Source organism: Poromitra crassiceps, assembly GCF_964638095.1.
Source record: "Poromitra crassiceps genome assembly, chromosome: 15".
NCBI classification, from domain to species: Eukaryota; Metazoa; Chordata; class Actinopteri; order Beryciformes; family Melamphaidae; genus Poromitra; species Poromitra crassiceps.
In genome coordinates this window covers 5,284,056-5,308,885 of record NC_139634.1, presented here as the reverse complement: position 1 = coordinate 5,308,885, position 24,830 = coordinate 5,284,056, and the positions used below count along the sequence as shown (strand labels likewise).

At 42.2% G+C, this 24,830-nt stretch overlaps 1 pseudogene across 1 annotated transcript in view; it reads right to left on the bottom strand.

Moving 5' to 3' along the window:
* Positions 1 to 19,317: 19,317 nt before the first annotated feature.
* LOC310790827 overlaps positions 19,318 to 24,830 on the bottom strand; it is a 164,184-nt pseudogene continuing 158,671 nt past the window's right edge. Inside the window, exons 29-33 of the transcript in view lie at positions 23,599 to 23,685; positions 23,234 to 23,335; positions 20,228 to 20,266; positions 20,051 to 20,059; positions 19,318 to 19,368 (exon numbers count right to left, since the gene is read on the bottom strand). The product of the transcript in view is annotated as an uncharacterized misc_RNA (transcript). The remainder of the gene's footprint in view (positions 19,369 to 20,050; positions 20,060 to 20,227; positions 20,267 to 23,233; positions 23,336 to 23,598; positions 23,686 to 24,830) is intronic.

Genomic DNA, 24,830 nt, shown 5'->3' with positions numbered 1-24,830 from the left:
AGGCAATTTTAATGATTAAAATTGTAATCTAGAGATAAATATGACCTATTGTGTTTAATTTAAACCAGGGGTTATCAAAGTTTTGATGGCTGAAGGCCAATTTAGGGAACAGTAGGCTAATGACTAGATAACAATGATCCATCGCCAATCATGTTAAAAATTGTCATTTTTTTCAATGGAGTTTGGTGTACATAAAAACGTTACTGACTTCTCTGCAAAAACGTTTTGAGTTAGTTACTGCACTTACTTACCAGATAGTTTTACTGTACTTTTAACTATTCAAAACAACTGGGATGGATAACCCGCTGAATGAGGTCCGGTAAACAAGGACGGTAGCAAAAGCAGCAAGCAGACTCCGCCTCTCGTTCGCCACCTCTGGGGCTTCAGTTGCGTGCGGCTGGGTCCTGGGAAAACCACGGCACGGGCAGAGGGAGGACATCTACTCTGTGATCTACTCTGTCACACACAGGCAGCACTTTGCACAACGTGCACAATGACAGGCTTTTGTGGTGCCGCAAATGCTCTGTTATCGAGTTTCTTGCCAGTATTATTATTTGACTTTGTGGCCAAAATCGGGGACATTTTCGGGGACAGCTCCAGCCGGGGACAGAGCACCGAAATCGGGGACTGTCCCCGAAAATCGGGGACGTCTGGTCACCCTAATGTATTCGCTGTTGGGCCTTTTTGACAACAGTGGCGGTGTGGCCGGCCCAAGTCAGGTCCTGGTGGATGTTGACTCCCAGGTACTTGAAGCTGTCCACCCTTTCCACCACTGTGACTTGATGACACATTAACATTGACCCTCTTATTCAGCTTCCAAATACATTTTGTCCTACTATTCTCTGCTCCTAAGGGTAGTAGGGGAGACCGTAACTTTGTAACTTTTTTCTTTTTTACATTTTCCCCTCCAGATAACATCCAATCTGGGAACCCAACAGTTAAAAAAAAGACAAAAAAAAGTATATATTTTTCTCTAACGTCTGGGGGCAGGCTCGTTTGAAGGCATGAATAACCGGAACTCAAGGGGGTCGGCAACGGAAGAAAATCCCTTTGCTCTTCCTGCAAGCTCTTCCATTGGCTCTGACCGACCGGCTCTGATTATGGATTTCCTTTCCGCTCCCTGCGTGTCGCTCTCAAATCCCTCTGTCGCTAGTATGAAACAACAACAACGCTAGCTCCTTGCTACCGGTTGCTACACGCTGAAAATGGGAAGTTTGACTACACAAGGGTTGACTCTCGGTTACGTCTACTCCATTTTGATTGGGTAAAGTGCAGAATGCAAGCCTGCCCTCTACGAGCGATGTTATTCTGCTTTTCACAGAGCTTGCCGACAGATTTTCGATGCAGGTCGAAAGTCTATCTCGAGAGATTAGATAACATCCAATACAGCAATCATCTGAGATGTGCACCAATTGATATATTTTCACTGAGGACAAGACTGTAATATTGAACTTAAGGCAAGAAGTCAGTGTTACAATTACTCCCTTGGGTAATCTGAAAATATTTTTGTTAGATATGATTTTGTCCAGAATTCCAAAAAACAAAAGTATTGGGTAACACCTTATAATAACGTTCAGCCGTAAGTCATTGATAAGCCTTTAGTTAATGATGAACTAACCATTTACAAAACATGAATATACATTTGTAGGTGATTAATAAATGTTATGTTAAGATAATACAAATGTGTTGTAAGTCATCTATAAACCTTTAAATGTGTTCCTCACCTGTTGTAAATGATGTGTAAATAATTTTCAATTCATTTACGAGGCTTTCTGCATCCCCTAATCTAAAGTGTAAACCAATCATGAGACATAAATGTGTTACATACAAGGGGGTAGCTTTGTTTGTCAAAATTGGAGCCAATGTGGAAGTGTCTCTTGGCCTGCAGGGGGCGACCCATTGGTTTGTGGACTTCTGTTTTGAAGCCTCAAGTATGGCCTCAGTAAACACTTTCCTAATACGTTTATGGTCTCAATCGCTAGTTTCAGACTATGTTGTAGTTGCAGAGACTATGTTTTGGGGCGTGATTGACAAGTCGCTTGTCCACTGATCACACAGCTCGCCGATCACGGACCAATAGCAGGCCGTGCTCTGTGGGAAACCCCTGGACTTAAGATCCAAGATGGCAAAAACAGAAGTCCACAGACCAATGGGTCGCCCCCTGCAGGCCATTCGAAAGAATGCAGGTTTAAGTGCACTTCCACATTGGCTTCAATTTTGACAGAGCTACCCCCTTGTATGTAACACATTTATGTGTGATGAATGGTTTACACTTTAGATTAGGGGATGCAGAAAGCCTTGTCAATTAATTGTAAATGATTTACACATCATTTCTAACAGGTGAGGAACACTTCATTTACTAAAAGTTTATAGATGACTTACAACACATTTGTGATATGTTAACATAACATTTATTAATCATATACAAATGTATATTCATGTTTTGTAAGTGATTAGTTCATCGGTCTCTGCTGAGCGGGGTGTGGGTGATGGGGTGTGTGGGTCTGCTGGTGGGGTGCTGGTCTTGGTGGAGGGCCTCTTCCTGCAGGTTCGCGGGTGTGCCGCCCTGGTCTAGGTGGGATGAGTGCTGGTGATCTGTTGCTCCTGTGTGAGGTGATGGGGTTCCGGTTGAGTGCAGCATCTTTCAGGGTCCTGGCGAAGGTGGGGACTGCCGTTTTGTGAAGGTGCACGTGGTCATGCAGACTGCCTAAGTCCAGGGTTGGGTGGCGCACCAGGTGGACATTTGGTTTGAGGGCACAGTCTCTAGAGATGCTGACGTTGATCTTGTGGATGGTGTCTGGGTGGAAGTCTGTTCGCTGCAGCAGGGTGGAGATGGTCACGCGGGAGTTGGGGAAGGTGGTGGAGGCTTTTTCTATCACTGCCCGTAGGGCGGTAGCCACCCCTTCCTGCTGCGTTCCAATGTCATTTGTTCCTGTGTGGATGATGATGTGGGTGGGGGAACCTAGTTTTTCCACACTCAACAGCTCCATGGCTCTCTGGGTGTCTGGGCACCAGAGCTTAGTCACTCTGTGTTTAGGGAAGAGTTTATTTTTGTCAATAAATTTCCCATTCGAGTCAATGAGGATTACCACCTCTTCCTGTTGTCGGTTGCTCTGGAGGGTGTTGTCGTTTCCTGGGGGGAGGCTTGGGTCTCTATTTGGGGAGTGGGGGGAGGTGTTTGGGGCGGGGGGGCAGTCTCTATCTGGGAGGTGGGGGGACCTGTCTGAATGGGGTGGGGGGGTTGTGTCTGTCATGGAAGTAGAGGGGGATTGCTGGGTGTATGACAGCCCTTTTCCCACATGCGCTTTGTACCGCAAAATGACCAGAACGTGGTCTAATGCCTGCATGTGGGAAAGGCGCCGTGCCGGTATAAGCGCGACCCCATCGTCCCCGACATTTCACCAGTTTCGAGCCAGTCAGAAGAGCGGTATGCTCTTAAGGGGACGCAAGTGGAAACGGGTCCAGTCATTTTCCGCGACAGCGGTCCTTCAATCATGGGCGAAGTGTAGCCTACACACGTTGCTTAATGTTCCAGCGGGCATAATCTAATCATTCGCGCACATTAAAGCAAACTGGCGAAATGATCTTGTGATAGCCTAATAAGAGCAGTATGTCAGCTTGCTGATTTCCGAAGGCAACCCCGGACACATCAAACGAAGCCAGTCTGTAAAAAGTGCTTCAACGCGACGCAGGTGAACGGATAAACATCGAACCAGCAACTATTTCTCTCAGACACGGATCCCAACTTCTTCAAAGTGTATCATCTAATCATTCGCGCACATCAAAGCAAACTACTTCCACATTTCGCTTAGTGCATTTGCTTTCTCTACATACATAGGCTACAAGCGTTGGGCAGCTTGCCTTGCAAGCCTCTGCCATTCTCGCTGCGTCTGTCCTGTGTCAGGCTGCTGCGAATAAGTACGGAGGACTGAGTGAAGTTTTGCCGACCCCCCAAATAAGCTCCCCCCGCCCCCCAACATACCGGCTATTTGACGACTAGATTCCCATATGCGCGTGCTAAGGTGTGAAGGGAAATTCAGGGAAATGTCCGATATTGACTTACAGGTAATTTTCCAGTATCGCATGTGGGAAAAGGGCTCTAGTCTGTCTGAGCCAGGGCCAGGGTGTCGGTTGTGGGGTTGGGTGTTTCTCTCTTTTTATCCTGTCTCATCTCTCTCACCTCCTCTCTCATTGCAGTTAGCTGGGCCGTGCAGCTTTCTTTGTCTTCCTGTAGCTGCTTAACCTGGGCCATGCAGCTTTCTCTCTCAATTCAATTTCAAATAGCTTTATTGGCATGAAAAGACAGTGCTTATATTGCCAAAGCAAATACACATATTAACAGTACAACAATAAGGAAATTATAATAATAAATGAATGTACAGTCGAAGATGTATAATGTACAAACAGTCCAAATTTACAGTTAAAGATATATGTACATATAAACTTCCCAAAAAATGGGGCATTCTGACTTAAAAATTTTACAAACAGTAATTGTCAAAATAGAAAATAAAAATAAAAATAAAATAAGTAAAATAAGTAAAATAAATAAAATAAGAATAAGAGTAAAAATGAAATGAAATAGAAATAAAATAAAATAAAATAAAATAAAAATAAAATGAGCTGGTGTGTTTCACTGGATGTCTCTGAGGTTGTGGCAGGAGGCCAGATATTTAGCTGCTAATATGCAGCAGTTTGGTTTTTCTCCTAATAGGTATTTAAGCTTGTCTCTTTCTGATTGTGTTTCGAATTCTTGGTATTTGTGTATAATTTTGGGGAGGAATGATGCTCTAATTTCTGCATATTTGTCACAGTGTAGTAGAAAGTGTGTCTCTGTTTCTACTGTGTTCTGTGTGCACCGTGAACATAGCCTGTCCTCCCTGGGTAGCCAGGTCTGTCTGTGGCGACCGGTCTCTAGGGCCAGGCTGTGTCCACTGACTCTGTACCTAGTCAATGTCTTTCTTAATTTGTCATCAGTCACGGTGGTCAGATATTCTGCCACCGTGTACTGTCTGTTTAGGGCCAAATAGCACTCCATTTTACTTTGAGTTTTTGTGGTGTCTTTCCAATGGGTGATGTATTTGTCTTTTTGTCTTGTTATAATTTGGTTGGGCCAGATTGTCTGTGGGGTGTCCTGAGGCTCTGTAGGGTTGGTTGAGGTTAGGGGACTGAGTCTCAGGACTAGTTGGCAGAAGGGACTCTTGTCTTTGTTCATCTCGTGGTGTTTTAGGGCTTTGTGGTGGAAGGTTTGGGGGTCGCTTGTTTTTAGGTGATTATAGAATTTGATAGCTCTTTTTTCAATTTTTATTTGGAGGGGGTATTGGCCTAATTCTGCTCGACAGGCATTATTTGTGGTTTTCCTATGGAGGTGTAGTATACTTTTACAAAAGTCCAAATTAAGTGTTTCGATTGGATGTTTGTCCCAATTTGTAAAATGTTGGTATTTGCTCAGCGGTCCCCAAACTTCGCTGCCATATAGAGCAATGGGTTCTATGACTGATTTCAGAATCTTTAGCCAGGTTTTAATGGGAATGTCTATTTTAATGTTTCTTTTGATTGCATAGAATGCTCTTTTTGCCCTGTCTCTTAGGTCATTCACAGCCATGATGAAACTACCCGTGGTGCTGATATTTAGGCCTAAATATGTGTAATTTTTTGTGTGTTGTAGTTCAACCGTGTCCAAATAGAATTTGTAAGTGTGATCATGATGTCCAGACCTTTTTTGGAATATCATTATGTTTGTTTTCTTTAGGTTCACTGTCAGGGCCCAGGTCTGACAGAACCTGTGCAGGTTATCTAAGTGCTGTTGTAGTCCTTCCTTGGTGGGAGACATCAGTACTAGATCATCTGCATATAGCAGGCACTTGATTTCTGTGTCGTGTAGGGTGATACCGGGGGCTGATGATTGTTCGATTATTTTGGCCAATTCATTTATATAAATGTTGAATAGAGTGGAGGACAGATTGCAGCCCTGTTTCACTCCTCGTTCCTGGGAAAAGGAGTCTGTTTGCTTGTCGCCAATTCTGATAGCACATTTGTTGTTTGTGTAAATTGATTTAATTAGGTCGTATGTTTTGCCCCCGACACCCATTTCAATTAATTTGTAGAGAAGACCGTTATGCCAAATTGAATCGAATGCTTTTTTGAAGTCTACAAAACATGCAAAGATTTTGCCTTTGTTTTGGTGTATTTGTTTGTCAATTAGGGTGTGGAGGGTGAAGATGTGGTCTGATGTGCGGTAATTTGGGAGAAATCCAATTTGACTTTTACTCAGGGTGCTGTGTTCGTCAATGAAGTGCATTAGTCTGCTGTTTATAATGCTGCAGAACAGTTTTCCTAAATTACTGTTAACACAGATTCCTCTATAATTATTTGGGTCAAATTTGTCACCGTTTTTGTAAATTGGTGTGATTAATCCCTGGTTCCAGATATCTGGGAAGATGCCTGCAGCTAGGATAGTGTTGAAAAGTTTTAGGATGGCCAATTTGAATTTGTTGTCTGAGTGTTTGATCATTTCATTTGGAATTGCATCAGCACCACAGGCCTTTCTGGGTTTAAGGTTGTTTATTTTTTCATCTAATTCGTTTTCTGTGATAGGGCTGTCACAGGGGTTCTGATAGTCTTTAATTGTTGATTCAAGGGTTTGTAATTTTTCTTGTATTTGTTTTTGTTCTGGGTTGTTTGTTGTTTTGCTGAAAAGTTTAGCAAAGTGATTCGTCCAGATGTCACCACTTTGGATTGCCAAATCATCGTTTATTGGCTTGTTTAGGGCTTTCCAATTTTCCCAGAATTTATTGGAGTTGATTGATTCTTCAATCATGTTAAGTTGATTTTGGGTGTGCTTCTCCTTTTTTGTCCTCAGGGTATATTTGTATTGTTTTAGTGTTTCCCCATAGTGAAGGCGTATCATTTTGTTGTCAGGGTCTCGATGTTTCTGATTGGATACTTTTCTCAGTTCTTTCCGTAGGTTTTTACATTCTTCGTCAAACCATTTGTTATCATTTGATCTTTTTGGGTTTCTCTTTTTCTTTAAGCCTGTTAATTTAGCTGATTTATCAAATATAGTATTTAAGTTTGTAACGGCCAAATTCACACCTTCATTATTGATGGGGAATGATGTCAGTAGGAACTGGTCTAGGAGTGATTGGATTTCTTGGCTGCTAATTGCCTTTTGGTAGTTTTCTAAGTTGTCTGTATTCCATCTATAGGGCTGAGGAGTAGGGTGTAGCTTGTTGGGCTGGTTTGTTACTGAATTGGGTTGTGCTCTCTTCAGATATGCGGTTATTTTGCTGTGATCTGAGAGGGGTGTTAAGGGGCTGACTGTGAATGCTCTAATAGACTCGAGGTTGAGGTCAGAAATACAATAATCGACCGTAATACAATAATCAGAAATACAATAATCTCTCTCTCTCCCTCTCTCTCTCTCTCTCTCTTTCTTTCTCTCTCTCCCTCTCTCTCTCTCTCCCTCTCTCTCTCTCTCCCTCTCTCTCTCTCTCTCTCTCCCTCTCTCTCTCCCTCTCTCTCTCCCTCTCTCTCTCTCCCTTTCTCTCTCTCTCACTCTCCTTCTCTCTCTCTCTTCCTTCCTCTTCAGGCAGCCTCCTACTATGTCTTATACTATAAGGCTTATAGTAAAGACCGCCTCTGAGAATAAATAAGACTAATCTATATCTGCTGGTTCTACTCTTCAATTTTTTTACCCCAAATATCCTTAATTCATTAAGATTCTTCAACTCTTTCTCTGACAGGGTCTACCTTTACAGTGGCACCAATGAAATACCTCCAAAACCATCTATTGGCCTAGCCTAGGTAAACCCAGCCCCCACGTGACCTGCTCTCTCAGTTCCCAGTCACTATCGTCTAGAGAACGGGCCATTCAAATCGATTTCCGCGGCGATTGAAAGACTCGCGCAGACCCGCAGCCAATGAGTGACGGCGTGACTGCCAACATCAGTCCTGCCATGATCGGCCAATCAGAGAGTGCGTCTTTGTCAATGACGTGTAACAGCTGCAGCGGCTTAGCACTACCTAGCCGTTAGCATTTGGCCTCTCTAAAGCATAGCTCCCGAGCTAGCTACTAGCTGGCTAGCTATATGGCTATGCAACTACGTGAGGAAATTCAAGTGAAAACAGCTGTTGAGGTTGAGGTCTGTTGATCAAAATAACACCTAGCGTTATCGAAATCGGATTTTAGCGGACCATACAAGCCGGGGCTTCAGAGCTGATCACCTAGACACATTTTACGGCGAAATTATCTGATAAACTTGTCTGTGCTGCTCTGTGGTGATCAGCTAATGTCTTCATAGCATTGTGATTATGATTTAATGCATTATGGAAGATAAACGCTGGTTTAATGTGGATCACCACATTTCAATAAATATAACGTTTTTGCACATTTGAATGCTGCTGGTCGTTTGTTTAATGCTGTATATATTGGATATTTAAAGCTGATACACAACACAATTGTGTTGAGGTAATTCCGCAAAGCTCAGTTAAAAATATAACATGTAACACTTGACACAATCAAATCTAACTTTTTCACAGCAATACACAGTCCAGTAGTACGGTGGGCTAATTGTTTGAATTATATCGAAATATATTTGCATGGTGTAGCATGTAGGCTAATGCAGATACTGTAGCTAGATACTCTGACACAGAAAGGCAGACAAGCTAGCAGCAGGGATCTTGTCACACTGATTCCAGATAAACTCGTCTGTCTAGCCAGCTATAGCCTACAATATTACTGTAGCCTACATAATACCACAAGCTAAATGCAGCATATGCCAATGTAAGGCTGGGTAGCGTTAGCTAACGTCATCCAGGCTATACAGTAATAGGCTATTATAAAGTTATGAAACGCTGATTCAAACGTTGCAATAATAAGACACAATAGGAGCCAGTTACCCTACTGTAGCTAGAGAGTAATTTCAGACCACCAGATATCACCATATTTAATTTCAATAAATATAAAGCCTTCATTGATTGAAGCTATAAGATATCGTTTTCTCTCTCCTGCTGCAGGTAGGATGATGCACATAAATATAGCCTACATTATGTAAAGTCATTGCATAAATGTGTTTTTATTGTAAAACTAAAATGTGAAGTAGAGCCAATTTATTGGAGCGGACATCACAGTAGGAGATGACAGTAGAAGCGCGTTACAGCTGTCACTTACCTAAATCACGTTAAATCGACGAGGGGTATATATGTTTCACATAGGGTGGTGTTTTCATTTCGATGTTTTATTTGGTCCAATATTGAAATGTTATACAATTGCAGGTTGTGTTACCATTACACAAAATTGAGATCTACCTTCATATCTATTTCGGCTCATTTGGTTGCTATTTAGTAGCGAAATAGAGTAGCAATGCATGCTGGGAGGAAGTGAACAACAACAAACCATAACAAACGCATCACAGAATGAAGCCTAAGCTGGGAAGTCTGTTAAGATAATGTTTTGCGAATATAATTCATAATCGTTTTAATAATAATAATAATAATAATTCTAGGCAATGAAGACAAAACCCAAGACTGTGTTACAGTAGGCTAAGTGTATCTTGTCCTATAATCCATCTGCAGATCACCAGTTACTCGTGTCAATATTTTACCCTAAAATGTTTTAGCATTGATTTTAAAAGAATTGCAAAGAATAACAGTTTTATGTTCTCATGTAGGATGTGTTTTGGAGAACATTGATAAGGACTACTACCGGTTATGCATTGTCATTTATGCTGGGATGGTAAATAAAAGCCACTGATGTAAATGTCCCCATTTATTACAGGTAAAACCAAACATGAAACTATACTAACAAGTACTGTACATAAAATGTAATTGTTGCACAATTGCAGTTTTATAAAATGTAATGATATGTCCAGGTGATCCATATAGTCAGGGTCCCTACACATCTCCAATTGAAAAAATTCCAGAGCTTGATTTGTTTTGAAGGTTTTGTCTGGTACTATTCAATATGATTTATGCAGATAAGACAGCGTGTCCCTGATAACTAGATCATATCACTGTATAGATGATGACTGTTCTTCACAGCCACAAATATTTCTCCAGATCTGCGGCCATCTGCAGCAGGGATCGAGGTTTGGGTCCGTGTAGACAGTTGTCCTGTTCCTCTTTCATTCCCTGACCACCGTCACAGGAGTCATTGGCAGAGGCGATGTTCTCTCTTCTTGGAAGCTCTAATAATATAAAACATAGTAGTTACTGTATGTTACACGTGGCTAACGTTAGCTAGCTTCTGACATGTTTTTCTAGAATTCATTAGATCGTTAAATGCTCCCGTAATCTAGCTAACGTTACCTCGCTAACCCACTACAGCCGATGAGGAAAAGTCAGTCATTTATCGAATGTCTTTCTTACCAAACACAATTACGCTAGTTTCTGAGATAATATATAGTGTGGCATATACCTGTGAATAACATATTCTTACCTGGAAGTCACACATCGATCCGTAGGCCAGCTCTGAGTCTGTTTACATTTCGGGCGGAGGGGCTGCATGGTTGTAGCCATTGCGTGCTAGCAGGACTGAAATGAAAAGTGTTAGCTCCCGTGCTAACAACAAAGGTCGCAGAGTGATGACGCCATCTGTTGCACTGCGCATGTGCTCTGTGTGCTAAGCTGGTTGGCTGATGGAGTGGTCTATCAAAGGAGGTACACCCGCCCCTCCCCGACGGCAGAAACCGGTTTGAATGGCTCGTTCTCCAGACCATAGTGACTGAGAACAGGTCTGAGAGCAGGTCACGTGGGGGATGGGTTTACCCAGGCTACTATTGGCCCTAATGAATCTACAGATCTGTTGTTCGTCAAGACTCCTCACACCGCCTGTGGATCTGTTGCCGTCTTCACTTACGATCTCAATGAGACCAATGACAGAATGGCTGTCATGTTCTCTGTGCCCTATGACTTTAACATTTACTCAGCATGGTTTGCTGTGGGAATCTTTGGCATGGGGAAAAACTGTGATGAAGCGCTGTACGATGAGATGTATAACGACACTGAGGATGGGTTTGTCACAGACAAAGCTGGCAACCATCTCACGTACACAGACAATCGTGTGAGAATCAGTGCCACGATGTCAGATAGTTACTGCCCTATGATAAAGTTGGAAGTGACTGACGGCTAGTGAGTCAGAATTGCTGTAGTCTGACTGGGTTGGAGCAGCATGGTGGACTTAGCTCTCTCATTGGTGCCGACCATTTCAGTCGGTGCCGGATGGACATCCCATCCCTGCAAGTTCTGCAATTGGCTCTGACCCACTCTGACTGCGGCTGCCACCATATTTGGATTATATTTGGAACTCTGTGCTATCCACTAGCTCGTTGCTACACGCTGAAAAGATTGATGTGGCTTATGCAATGAAGCCAGCCTGCATGGTACGTTCGGTGGATGGCTGTAAACAGCCTTTCCCCCCTCTAGTCCACAGTGAAAGCATTCCCAGCCAGACTCTCCCCGCCCCTTTGCTGGGAGAGTCTGGCAAGCGAGACTAGAATTGCTGAAATGCATCTTTCATTTGTATTTCGAAAATTTTCTGCTTTATTTGTGCAGTATTTTAGGTGGGCTAATAGTCTGGGCTGAGACAATATGCTGTCAGAGCACCACAGAGATCTGTGAAAACTCTTAAACATGTTCACAAGCTGTCAGAATGTTTGTTTATTATTGTTTTTTTCCCCATGAATTTACTAAGATCTGCTTTAGTGTATTATTCCATTGGTTCCATGATTGTTGAATGAATTAACATTTTGCAGAAACTGAAATGGAAAAATCTGAATGTACGCATAACCCTACTGTAACCTTAACCCTGCTGCACCTTTCTAACCTGCTTCGATTAATTAACCTGAATCGTAATCTGTGATATTACAATGTAATCTGTGATGCTGTATGGTGATGGAGTCATTTCCTGGTTATATGCATGCTATGCTTTGAACAGTGTCAAATCTCAAACACTTAATAAATTAAATAAACAGAATGTGTGTGTGTGTGTGTGTGTGTGTGTGTGTGTGTGTGTGTGTGTGTGTGCGCGCGTGCATGTGTTCACTTCCCTCTGTTGATGCGGAAGTGAATTGAAAAGCTGTAGTTCCTCGAATGGCCAGTAGGCGTCGGGGGCAGTAGGCATTCCCCCATGTTAAAATGCCCGACTTTGTAACATGATTAAACATCTTTCCAGTTAGGGGCGGGTTTGTCTATATAGCTAATTTCACATTTTCATAACAACTGTGTGTGTGTGTGTGTGTGTGTGTGTGTGTGTGTGTGTGTGTGTGTGTGTGTGTGTGTGTGTGTGTGTGTGTGTGTGTGTGTGTGTGTGTGTGTGGGGATGGGGTCTATTTTTATGAAACTCGCCCGTTTGGAGTAAAATAGATGACTCAACCCATTCCCTCCCCACTCTGCTGACGAAAAAATCAAGATGGTGACACCCACCGTTTGAACTCCGCCAGGAAAACAAAATTGAATGGGATAGATACGTCCATTTTATTTATGTCTATGGGCCTCACCTACACATTTTCAAAACCAATTGTAGGAAAACGCTATGGAATATCAAAGGTCTTTTGACCTGTGTGCAGGACAGTCTAGAGATGCAGTGTGCAAAATTAGAAAAATTGGTAAGAGAAGTGAAAAACTGTTTTGGGCTGAAATTGTGCTCAGATGGGAGTGGCCTATGTGGATAGAAGTGACCAAGGCCCAAGGAATCCAGCAATCAAGGAATTGTGTTTGATTTACAGCCACCAAGTCATAAGTAGGGATGGGGTTCGAGGGAACACTTTACAATACTGGTGCACAACACATGTGCATGAATTGATGCTTAACTCATGATTAATTAAGCCATGTAATAGGGTCATTACAGGGTACCACACCTGTACTTATCTCTGTAACTACGGGGTACAAGAAGTGATTTTAGCCTGTAACTACAAGGTAACAATATCTGTACTTATAGGGTAATTACGGGGTACCACACCTGTACTTACGGTGTAACTACGAGGTACAAGAAGATAATTTAGCCTGTAACTACAGGGTAACACAGGGTACAGATCTTGTTACACTGTAATTACAGGTTAAATTCACTTCTTGTACCCCGTAGTTACACTGTAAGTAGAGGTGTAATACCCCGTAATTACTCTATAAGTACAGATCATGTTACCCTGTAGTTCCAGGGTTATTTGCGGGCTGTATTCTAAAGCGTTACCCTCCCTGCTCCAACAACATAACTAATTAAAATGATCAACTCGTTATGAATTCCTGAAGCTGCTTGATAACAATCTGCTCATTTAAACAACTATAAAATACTTGAAGACCAAGTCAAAGGTGCTGGCAGATAAAGTGCAAACATTCAAGGGTGAGGTTTACATTCTGACAGCTAAATTTAGAATACATACAAGAATTAAAAGACAGACAAGTGCATCACAATTTGACCTGCTGTTAATGCAAACGAATTCAGCGTACCTCGTTCCGCTCACCAAGGCTGTTAAACAAGAGGGTTTACTGATGCATCTCAGTCTGACTTACTGGCTCACACGCACGCTGCCAAACAACAAAGCAAACAAAAGTTACCATCCATGTGATTTAACAACTCAAAAAGGAACCACAGCTCAAGTGACACTATATTTGACATACCTCCAAGCATTTACAGGTGGATTTAGCCTTCATGGCAGTGTGATAGGAGAGGATTCAACTCTCCTCAAATGTGTGCTGCCTGCATGAGGGCACCTGCGACAGTTCTGGTTTTGGGCCCTTATGAAGGGGGTTTCCATGTCACATGACATGACATGCAAGGGCAGTTGACTTACGTCTACATCTAGTGGACACTACAGGTAATACATCTAGTGGACACTACAGGTAATACATCTAGTGGACACTACAGGTAATACATCTAGTGGACACTACAGGTAAAGGTGCAGTTGAGCTGTTCCAAGTTCAATAAATGACAGAAAAGTGGAAAATAGCTCCTTATAACAAGAATGTAGAAATTACACAAATAGGGAAAACACAAGTCTAAAAATAGGAGGTAAGCGGGCAGTTACACTATTCATATTGGCCAGTTTCATGTTTCATTGATACAAAAAGGCACAACAATCAGAGCAATCCTTTCCCACATAGCCTGTTTCCCTTTCTTCACACAAGCCTAGGAACTATTTTTGCTCTCATGTGCATCTTAAATATGTATCAAGGAATATGCATGTCCACAAGGCCAGATCTGGTCACACTTGACAAAAGAGATAAGCAGAATGTAATTATGGTTATATGGCCAAATACCTTTCTTGAACAATCACATGCTTGTGTGTTTTGTCATCATTATGTCCTCATCTCTCATACATGGTTGGTACATTTTGGGCTAGATCAGTGTAATTTTCTGTGTTCGCATTGTTATAAATGTGATATAAATGGTCAAATGGCCATGAATTTTGACATTGGGGGGGGGGGGGGGGTGGTGTTGGGGCATATATCAAGGATTTTCACACTTCAGTACCTCAGCTCATTTTTTGCCCTGGGAATAAAAAATGTGCACCGCATTAATGTTATTATCCAGAAATGACTAAATAATTACCCATTGAAAACTATTATAAAGTGCAAAAAAGTGCTATTTTTGAGCTCTAAAACACTCTTTTTACAAAACAAATTGTTTTTATTACTTCCTCCAGATATTTTGGACATAAGGCTTCAAAATGATAGTTTTTAATATTTTTCAGCAGATTGCAACATTTTCTCATGTATGGCATGCATCTATTGCAATCAATTTGGCTGGTTTCTGTTTGTGCTGCATTATGGACCACACACACACACACACACACACCCACACAGACAGACACACACACAACTTGAGCTGACTTCGATATAGGCAAGTCTTTTTTGTTTCCCGCCCCCCCAAAGCCCCATCCCGTGTGTGTCACACACACACACACACACACACACACAACTTGAGCTGACTTTGATATAGGCACGCTTTTTTGTCCCCCCCCACCAAAGCCCCATCCCGATGTGTCCTGATCATGCACATACAAGGCTAGACAGAGGCCCATGATACACACCTACACATGAGCTCATTCACTCACCCATGCTGCCTGCAAAGAGAAAAACAAAACTGCAAGGCCTGGGAACCTGCTGGGAAGGCCTGGGGACCTGTTTATGACCTGCAGAAACAGAATGCCAGAATGCACCCTTGGCCGGTCAATGAAATGGTCAATTACTAAAAACTGACATTGAAAGGGTTGGAATTCTGAAAAGTAATGAACATTGGGTCTGCAGGATGAGATCTGAAGGTACTTCAAAGATTGAGCAAAATAATTGGCCAAAAATGGTTATTACTTGCCCAGAAATGACTCACTCTACTTGACCAGAAATGCTCAATTAGATGGTCTAATAAATTTGACAGTGCATTTCTTTTTAAATTGACACTGAATAAAAGGTAAGAAAAGAACAAAGAGAATATTGGTAATAATCTTTTACATAGACCCCACTGTGATAATGCCACCCAAAAACATTCAATTTGGATTTTATCTTGTGCAGAGATTGTGGAAAGCTGAAAAAGCAGCAAGTGAAACTGTTTATAATCAAGAAAACTGGCTTATAAAGGGTTACAATTCTGAAAATGAATAAATATTTTTGGTATGTATAGCTTAATCTGAAGGTAGAATGTTTGAAAAAAATAAAAAATAAACCACCATTTCCATCATTAGAAAATAATTGACCAGAACTAGTCACTTGAAGGGGCGTAGACTTGAGCGATAAGTATTAGTTACCCATGTATGAGGGTTTGTATGTACTTCCTGAAGTCCATCCTTCAACAGTTCAGCTCAACTATGTATTGAATAAATAGACTGAATAGATGTTAAATTAATGTCAATGAAATTGATGTGATGCAATCGATGGGACCAATTAATGCAATGAACAAAGAAGCAGAAAAGTGTTTGGAGAGTTTATTTCAGTCTACATACGAGTAATTACAAAAATAGCTTAATTCTTTTACAACCAAATACACAACCAAATAAACATTCTCACAATGTCAAGATAATACTGTCATATTGCTGTTAAAACACCAAACTGCATTCAGATAGTGTGCTACTTACTGATAGCAGTTAAGCCTTGAATGTGAAACTGATAGAATCCACAAAAGAAATAAACACATATATAATAATGTAAGTGTCAGATAACTATCAGCTTCCATTGAAATCATGTCAGAAAGACTGTTTGTTTTAGCCTTTCTCTAGCTCAACCCATTATCATCTCAATGATGTGTGATTCATTTACAGACTTCTGTTTTATAGAAAACATTTGAAAATATCGTTAGCTTCCTAATTGAGCGTGTCCTCGGGTTATTTTTAATACACAAAACACTTTTCTTTGTAAAACAAGTGAGAAAACAGTGATAATTAAGTGTTAAATCATTAATATGTTAAAGGGAAATGGACTGTGTGCTGTCAGATATGCATGTTTTGGACACATGAAGCCATCAGTACACTGCTCACTGACTTTGCCCTCAATTCAGTACAAATCAGAACTGGCACTGGTCGGGGTTGAGACAGGTGAGATGTGGCCTATTTGACACGACTGTTGTAACATAACATGAGACATTTAACATGTCACAGATCTAAATTGCTAACAAGCTAACTGCATGGATTCCAGCATGGGTGGACGCAGTGGGAACTGAACCACCAACCCTAGCAGGGCTACTAGTGGAAAATAGTGGATATAAATGTAAAGGAAGCCCATATCAGCTTGGTAAAGTGCTTTGGACCTTTTGCACAACGTTTCCACTTTTTAACACACTTAAATACTTGTGTTCATGAATAATTAAGCACTGTATACTTGTGAATTTACAACAGGGTCAAATCATGATTTTTCAGTTATTTCTTGTAAAATTGACTTTTATGTAAACTGCCCAGACCCTTACTCTCGCAATAAAAAATATAATAATTAAGCACATATTTTGTCACGTTACTTTCAATTTGGAAGTCTATAAAATCATACTTCGAACATATTTCGAACATATTTTCCCATGTTTTGTTTTTGTCTATGGTCATACGCTTCAAATGGTAATTTTAGACAAGAATACACAAAACAGCCTGAATGCAGATGGCTACAGAGGATTTCAGGACAGCTAATGGTAGATACTGCCCTCTGCAGTTCATATGGAGGCTAAACATGAAAATGTTTGATTAAAGTGAAATATCATTTTGAGGTGGAACACAGGCAATGATATGGACAAATGAACAAATAATGCTTTGCACAATGGATCAGAGCAACTGAAATAGCCAGGTGAAATAACATAACTTAAAATACCGGTATTTAATAAGGCTGAAATTGAATTCCCTTTTTGCGACCACCATATTGTGATGGTTTATAATATAATAGTTGATTGCTAGTCACCACATAGTAAGTAACCAGCTGTCTAGCTGCAAACATAATCATTACCAAATATGATCAGTATTGTATCAAAAAGTGCAACTAATATGATTGTAGAAAACCCATCCTGCTGCCCACTAGGATACGTCTATTTTCAGAATATTGCCATTAATGTAAATGTAAAAAAAAAAAACTGTGATTCCATGCAATCTATTTTCTTTGTAAATACAGCATAGCACTTAAAAATAATTTGTGGTATAATGATAAAGCCAAACACAAATTCTTTATTCCTATGTTGCTAGAAAGTTGCTGTAGCACTACTTTTTTAAAGATTATTTGGGGGGCATTTGTACCTGAACTTGATAACTGTCAGTGCAGATAAACAGGAAAGATGTGGAGGGAGAGACAGAGGGTGATGACATGTGACTTAGGTCCCATGCAGGCCAGATTCAACCACAGGACGTCACATGGTAAGCACCCACCTCCGATGCCCTAATGACTGTTGATGTGTGTGTGTGTGTGTGTGTGTGTGTGTGTGTGTGTGTGTGTGTGTGTGTGTGTGTGTGTGTGCGCGCGCGTGTGTGTGCACGTGTGTGTGTGTGTGTGTGCGTGCGTGTGTGTGTGTGTGTGTGTGTGCGCGTGTGTGTGCATGTATACCTGCCATAATTTGCATGTCTATGTGCAATATAGCGAACAGCTTGAAACAGCTACAGAAAATAAAGAAAGTATTTAAGCACCAAGAAATTATTCCATCTGAGAAAAATGTAGTAGAAGACCAAAACGCATAAAAAAAGTTAACTGATAGAAAAGACTGAAATCTGTTGTGATAATTGAAAAACAAAGCAAAACAAAAAAGCATAATAACTGACAATTAAGAACCACTGAGTTAAGGTGTATTGGTGAATAAAAATGAACACGTAAAAATGAACACAATTACTAACAGATCCAATGGTTTTGTATACACGTTTCATATTTCATGCCTTAGTCTGTAAGTCCTAGTCCAACTGACTAATATTGGTTAAAAAAATCAAACAAACAACACAAATTTAAGTCAGCAGCAATAACTCATACTGTTGTTCAGAAGACCTGGTAACAGTAATCCATCACGTCTTCATCTATGATTAGGAGATAATAATACATCAGTTAAAATACTCCAGTTACACTGAAATGTCTTTGTGAATTATTTTGATTTGTCAAATTAATTACAACAGAACAAACTTGATGTTAGAGTTGATCAGCCTCCTGGTTGAACTCCTGCATTATCTGTAATACTGTCAATGGTTCCTTCAAATCTGGCCTTGGGTGTAACACTCGCTATGTGTATACTATACAAACATGTCCATGCACAGGAATGCAAAATGTAACTGGACAAGCATAGATTAGGATAAAACGACAAAATATAGAATAGAACAAAACAACACACAGGTCACCGCTGGCAGAGGCGTAAGCCATAAAGAGAAGCTACTTACTGACCTCACCGAGCGGCTTGTTCAAATGGAAAGACTGTTAGAGATTGTCCATTGCAAATGAAAATGAAACTAGTTTAAGGTTTTGATGAGAGACCACAAGATGCTAAACAATGCCTTGTTCTGATCATGCACTTAATGAGTGAAAACCTTTATAAAGGGGCAAAACAAGAGATCACCATAACATGTTCAATGTATCTGTTCTGTAATTCCTTCGCTATGTGCCACTGACCCACGAACCACTTCAACTGATTATCAAGCTATTGTCTAATAGCAACAACCGCAGGTGTGTGTCTTCTCCTCAGGTGTGCGTCTTCTCCGCAGGTGAGTGTGGAAATGCAGTGTTCTCTGTCGCCCCCTCCTGGAGAATTCCCATACGGGAGGAGCTGAGTGTTCAGTATGACACGAAGGCAATTACACGGCTTGCTCTGCTTCACAAAGGCCAAGCTGGCCCTTGTGCTTCTCTGTCCGTCTGCGTCCCCTCTGTCCGACCGGAGACCCCCCGTCGCCCCCTTCAGGGCTGAGAGAGACGCTTGCGTTTGAGCTTCTGCCTCGCCATCTCCTCCTTTTTCGGGAAAACAGAGAGAGGAGAGAGCACTGACCCCACGCTGACCCCACGCTCCTCCGTCACACGCACGCACGCACACGCACCGTCACGCCCATGCAGCGTTCACCATCACAGTCGGGCAACAAAGTCACACTCTGTTAATAAGGCAGTGAGACCACCACGCTGGGTGCAGGGTGGGGGGGGTCCTCTCCATCTCCAACACTGGCAGGTGGACTGTCCTTCAAAGTCTGACCGCCAGTTCAGTTTCCTCTCTTTTTAAATCACATCGCCGGATCTCAAGAGTTTATGAGTAAAAAAAGAAAAAGAAAAGAAAAAAAGACATACATCTGGTCTTGATAACATGACATCATGTGTGACATCATAACGTGACATCTGGTCTTGATAATACTGTTGACTCAAAAATGTCCTTGTTAAAAAAAAGTCTCAATATATTATATAAAATGTTTCTTGTAAAAAAAGGGGGGAAAGTTGGTGTAGTATTCAGTTGCAATATATACCATATCAATATGTACAGATGCCATGCTTCTGGTTAGTCATCACTGCAAAAGAAGAACAGGAGGGGTTGATCGTTAGTTAGTAGCATCAAAATCAAATCACAATCCAAACAGAGTGTACTCATATTAAACCTCAGATACTCATGCTTTACAATTACAAGCTCAGACCAACATAATATACTTACAAAATGCCCCTGTATCCAATCAGAGTCAAGCAATGGATTAATGCTGGCAATCAGTGCACGCGTAATCATCTACATTATGCGTGTGGTCAAGGCTTCGTTTGATTACAGCTACAGTTAGCTTAGCTCTATGACGTGCCAGCTGCTTATCACCTGTCTGTCAGATGTGCTAACACTCACCTTGTGCCAGCAGCCTGGTATGGGCAGCCCGTCCTGACCCTGAGGGGGAACAGCAGGGAAAGAGTTAACATGAAGCAAGGACAAACACACCTTCAACGACTGCATCCTGTCAGCTGGAATGTCGCCCCATCAGTTTGGTTTGTATTCTGCACTAGACGAACACAACGCTTTAATACTCCGTCAGCCAATAGGACGAATAAGCGCGACATCACTTGCCACCCAGAAATGCAGAACTCCGCGGGGGTTAACTAGTATGAGTTGTGCCAAACAAACGTTAATATCTCAAAAACTATACATCACATCGCTTATATCTTTACATTCCGAGTGAGAGCAGAATTAGCTCAAGAATTTGATGTATAATATATATGCATGTTGTGTGAAAGTTGTGTGAACTGTCACAGTTTTTAAAATGTAAACAGGGTCAGCTGGCTAGAGTCAGACACTCAAACTCAGGCTCCATAGAGGCCATTTACACCTGGCGCTAACATGCGTTTTCTGTGATCAGATTGCAATTAGATTGTGTTTCATCACTTGAAATGCCAGGTGTAAACACCCCCAAAACGCATTGAAGAAGGATTGCAATCTGATCGGCCAAACCACCTCCGGAGGTGGTCAGGGATGCATTGTGTACACATTGAACACAAGTGTAAATGCAATGTGTCCTCTCAATCTGGATGCAGCAACTTTATGCGGATTGAGAGGACAACCATTTCTGCAATCTGATTGCAATCTGATGACAGAAAACGCATGTTAGCGCCAGGTGTAAATGGCCTCATTGCCGTTGCCACCCAGTGACGCGGTTTGTTTACCAAAATGCTGCTGGGCTGATCCCTCATATTAACGTTATAAAAGTTGTTGCACTCAAACCACGGAAAATGAAATGAAAGAGTATGTTGTGATACAAAACATGCCCGTCTAATCTTGTCTGATGCAAGTGGATCCAGCATCTGGGCTATTACTGTCCGAGCGCATCTGGTGGACATTGGGCTTAATGCTCCGGCCACCTACAATTCATGCCTATAGGCATGGACCTTCTCTTTATTCCGGGCCAATTAATGTTGAAACAATTTTGTTTTACTGTTCCTACTTCTCTGCCAAGGAGGTTAGTGCTGTTTGTTTCTTTGTTTGTTTGTCAGCAAGATTACGGAAAAAACTACTGGCTCCATTTTCACAAAACTCTGCGGTAGGGTTCAGCACGGGTCACAGAAGAACCCATTACATGTTGGAGCGGATCCGGATCACGCAATAATAGCACTCTCTCTCTCTCACACACACACACACACACACACACACACACACACACACACCTTGTACTAATACATATGCCCAACGTTTTGCTTCTTTGATTTTGTTCTTCCTTTTTCTCCGCTCCTCTCATCTGTTGTTATTGTTGCGGTGTGGGTTTGTTTGAGTCGACTTCTTGTCCCGTGTCATGTGACGTCATGTCCCGTGCACTGGTGAAAGTGGGCCGGAACCGTCCGGTGCGCAGTTCCTGTAAGACTTTCCGTGCCTGAACGCCGTTGGGGGAAGACATGCAGCTGCCTGTCAATCAAAATCCGATTGCTGCAGAGTGCAGAATACTATACGATCGATCGCATAATTTCCAACCAGGAAACACATGGCTGACATTATGTCATTAGGTTAACATAAACAACATGTAGTCTCTCTCATAAATTGCGTCTAAATTGTTCAAATGCAGTGTTTTAGACCTGTGGTTTTAATCCGTGCTGTGTAGGCTATAAGCACGCAGCTTCTGAATGCGGCTGCTGCTGCAACTCGGCTGTCGGTCTGTCAATACTAGTCTCGCTTGCCTCCGCCAACAAAAACAGTTCCACCCAGGATTGCACTAGTGTTCCCAAGCAAGCAGAAACAGTAATATTTCCAACCAGTGAGAGGCAGCGATGTGCCTCAAGGCATCTGTCTGCTGCAGAGCTATTAGAAGTAGCAGAAGAAGAAGAAGCTTGCCCGATAGCTCGCTAACAGATTAGCACTAGTATTTTAGCAAACTACCAGAAACAGCATTATCTTTATGATGGATTAATAATGGTACTAGACACACGTAACTCTATAGAGCCCCGTTGTGAGGTCTGTTTATCAAAATAACGCATATTTTGAAAACGGTTTTACTTTGTGGAGTAAATCAGCAGCTAACTAGTCTCGGTTTCCAGACGTTTGGTGAGCGGCGCCAACAGCGCCACCTAACCACCAAAGGTATAGTGAAATGGATTAAGACTGAGAGCTGAGTCTAGCAGCTAACAGGCTGGATGTAATAGGCAATGATAGAGCAGCTGTGAAGCGGAGTGATAATACAGTGAGTGAAGTGTCAGTGCTGTTATCGTGAAATGTCTTCTTCTGTTGTTTAATGGCGGTTGGCAAAGGAGACTTGAAGAGACACAATAGTTCACACAGGAAAGAAACAAGTTAATTGTTCAGTGAGTGGTAAATGTTTTGGTCAAAAAGGAGAGTTGAAATCACACATGATAGTCCACATAGGAGAGTCTGTTGTTGTAATGTTTAAATAATTCACTATACATATTGTCAAGTGTTTCTAATTTCTACACCATACAGGCATTCAAAAATGGATGTGTGTGTTCAGGGATGCATGAAGCTGGGGGTGGGAGGAGAACAATATGAAACGATGAAGGTTGGGGTAGTAGGCCTATAGTTCCTGTAAGAAATTCAAACCACTTTCACCCCTGGTCCCGTGTCATGTGACCTCGTGTGTTTTCATGTTGATCACTTGTAACGCACTATAAAAGTTAATAATAGCGCGCCTCGGCGGAGGTCTGCGCGTGCCCTTCTAGTATTCGGCGAATACATTCCTTCACAGCGAACACACGTAGGATGACGATGTCGTGCGTCGATGGTTGACAGCACATGTATAACAGAGTTTGAGAGACACGTGAAAAAGAAAAGACAATGAGAGAGAGAGAGAGAGAGTTTGTAAAAGAAACAGCTGATGAAGTGAGAGGAGAGGAGAGGAGGACAGAGGCAGAGATACCGTACCACAGGACAGGGGGCCGCAGGGCCGGAAGGAGGGGGAGGAGGAGGAGGTGGGGCGGCAGAAAGCTCCGCCTCCACAGACAGACCTTTGGCCGCATCACAACCCTGTCAGCAAGAGCCAGCCAACTGTTACACATTCAGCAGAGAGAAGGAAATACAGCAGGAAGTGACAGAAACAGTGCCGAGAGATCAACAGGAAACAGGAAACAGGGAAAACGTGTCTTAAAAGACGTCCAGGTGAACGGCAAGGGGTAGCAGATCAGTTCAAAGATGGATTATTGTTGTGTGTGTGTGTGTGTGTGTGTGTGTGTGTGTGTGTGTGTGTGTGTGTGTGTGTGTGTGTGTGTGTGTGTGTGTGTGTGGCATACCACAGGACAGGGCTGGTCCAGGCCCGGGGGCCCCTGCTCTCCTTTCTGGCCCTTCAGGCCTCTCTTCCCCACCGTTCCCCTGTCGCCCTGGAGACGAGGAGGACAGCAGTCAAACAAAACCCACCATCACCACGGTAACGCTACAACAACAGACACGCATATACCGGTCAAACAATATGCAGTTACCTTGACCGTTCTGAATTGTTTCTAACAGACTGATTTAAGCACGGATCTGTGTGTAGTGTGTCAGACTCAGGATTATAGTTTAGATCACTGCTTCTAAATCTCTTCTAAAATTCAGAGCTGCAGCACAGTTCAACAAGACGCATGTTAAAGACCCCCTCAAGTCCAAAATCAGTTTTTCTTCATGTTCCTACAGTTGGATGTCTGAGCTTCACTGTGCAGAACGATGTCTGTGCAGAGTTTGACACTAGAAGACTGTTTCCACAATCATCTTCTGAACGTGGAAAGTTTCTCTGAGCTCCCTGAAAAGGCCGTTTTCAACAAGCAAGCAAGATATGTGACATCATGAATCCTGGAGCCAATCACTGTCCAGTATTCAGCAGTTAAAGCCCCAACATATTCTCACTCCCAACTCGTCATGTACTGCAGATCGGTCAGGAACCCTTGTCATCACTTTGTCACCCGTGTACAGTATGCTGTGACTGGCTAGTTATGTTTTAGATAACTCTGATTGGTTCCTTTGGATTTTTAAATGAGGTAGAATGAGGGAAGACATTTGAAGGATTTTAACACATTGAGTGCCAGCGACGCCAAATGGCGTCAGGAGAAATTTACCGTAGGCTGCCAGCGACGCCAAATGGCGTCAATAACTCCAAATTCATATTTTGACGGGGGGATGTCGATCTAAGCCTCTTACATCGCCTCTTACAATATGGAGCTATTGAATGTGTCTAACCTATTTTACAGAACCCTTAGGTGGCGACAGTGCCCTCCCGATTAGACAAAGGCCAGGAGAAAAGAGAGAAGAAGTCATGAGGAAACGGAATACGGAAATCGCATCGATATGCTTGAAGCATAACGTTAGCTGTGCCTGTGAACAGCAGTCATCTGCTGCCACAATTGAGCCCCATCCGTGTCCGCTGCGATAGTCCATCCATATGATTTAGTTGCCGACACGGCGACACCAGCGTCTTTCTGAAAAGTTACATTATTCTCAGCTGGGAGCCGAGGACACGCTGTAAAAAAGCGGGGGGATGCAGGCAGCGGAC